Raw genomic sequence first — 2,012 nt, forward strand, 5'->3', positions numbered from 1 at the left:
GCACAGGGCCAACCACAAGATCACAGCCTTGCTGTTCACTGCACAGGGCCAACAACAGGGTCACAGCCTTGCTGTTCACTGCACAGGACCAACCACAGGGTCACAGCCTTGCTGTTCACTGGGGCAGAAAGCCATACCTGTGAGCCTCACTCTTCCCACCCTGTTCAACTGTGGCACAGCTGAAATTCCTAAAGCAGACACTACCACCAGGGGGCAGCCTTCTCATAGAGCACTCCTTACTCCTCAGCTTCTGATGCATGGCTCAGTTCTTAGGCTACGTTTCTTAAACTAAGGAGTCCTGTGGCTCTGCAGCTCTAATAGAAAGGAGGGAATCGAGGTCCAGGCCACTTCCCTACCAACCCCCTAGTGACCTCCCAGGATGCACCCTGGACCCAAGGTTTGCATCATGGTAAGCTCCTTCTCTCATATGGTCCACCACTGGCTTCAGTAACTTCTGCCTCTGAACAACCTGAGCTTGAGTGAGAGAAGAGGTCTCAAGCATCATGACTCCAAAGACTGGGGTTCTGGGGTTTGGAGGGAAACCCAAAATTTTCTGTGGGAGTTTCTCATGTAAAAAGCTCTAGACCCCTCCTGAACTATGCAGGCTTCTGCTCCATCGGGGCTATCAAAGGGCCATCCCCTTCCTCTGTTGTTTCAGCACCCTAGGATCGATCCCTCAGGCCCAGGGGAGTCTCAGCTATGCTTCCACACCTTTTCTACTGTCAGCTTCTCCCTAGCACCCATCTCCACTGGCTGTGGAGCCCATCCCAAATGCCACCTCTCTAACAATACAAAGGAAAGTTTGCTAAGCCCAGGAGTGCACATGGATACAGACCTGCAGAAACATGGGTGTTCCTTGCTGGCCACTACAAGTTATGTAGGCTGGATACTGCACAAACCATACCTTTAGTAGGCAACTTGGGGCTGCATCCCAGTGCAAAGAGTGTCCTCATAAAACGTATGGGCTTAAGTTGTGTTACACAAAGGTGCCGTACTCACTGAGACTCCGACCGCAGCGTCATCTGGGTACCCCAGCCATTTGCTATCATCCTTATCACTATCCTGGGACCGGGGTCTGAGACGGCCTCCTGGGCTGAGTGACATCATGCTGGGTGCAAGTCTCTGAGTATGCACTGACTCTGCTCATGCCTGTCAGCCTGAGGCCCTGTACCTTTCCTAAAAGCCCGCTTGGTATCCTTTGTCAATTTCCACAATGTAAATTCTCCCAAATCACAGCTTGAAACATGGCCTCCAAGAATGAACGTCAGAGACACACACAGGCCAGCTCAGCATACTGTGGACCCCAGGCCTGGCACCGGAACCATCACTCCTGGGTCAAGGCCAGGAGCGTGCCAAGCACACGCTAAGTATAGAACAACAACACTGCTGACACTTATTTTGCAGCTAATATACATCACAGGGCTGTGAGTGCCAGGCATACATCTGCTCCATCCCTCAGTGACCCAGGAGGCAGATGATGAGGGCGCTGAAGCACAGAGTGTCAAGTTCCTGGGAAGGAGGGCCTGCCCCATGCTGTCTGTCCTGCACTAGGAGTCACCTCCCACCATACACATGCTTTTCTTCCAGGTCACTGTGGGCTGTGCCAGCTGCCCACTGACAGTTCTTCTGGGTGGTGGTGTTCAGGTCCTAAGACTCTGATGTGCCTCTGAATGCATACCTGTGAGTCTATGCTTTGGAGGTGCAGTGCTGTGCATACAGAAGACACTCAATAAGAGATCCCTGAATGAGAGAAATCGCAGTTGACTCTGCTCAGGCTCACCCAACCCTCTCACTCCTCTGTCCCCAGGCCCACTCTGGCTATGAGGCCTTCTCCCTCCACCCAATCTACCTGCCTGGCCCCTGGCTGTGCTGAGAAGGAACCACTGGAGACCTGTGGCTTAGTTTCACCACCCAGTCCTTCTGCAGGGAGGAGGGCTGCTGACAGCTTCTCATTAGATGCAGTGCAAGAAGTGAGCCAGCAGTCCACAGGGATGCAGTCTGCCTCCAATGCC

This window comes from Grammomys surdaster, unplaced genomic scaffold, assembly GCF_004785775.1.
Source record: "Grammomys surdaster isolate TR1022 unplaced genomic scaffold, NIH_TR_1.0 125752, whole genome shotgun sequence".
NCBI classification, from domain to species: domain Eukaryota; kingdom Metazoa; phylum Chordata; class Mammalia; order Rodentia; family Muridae; genus Grammomys; species Grammomys surdaster.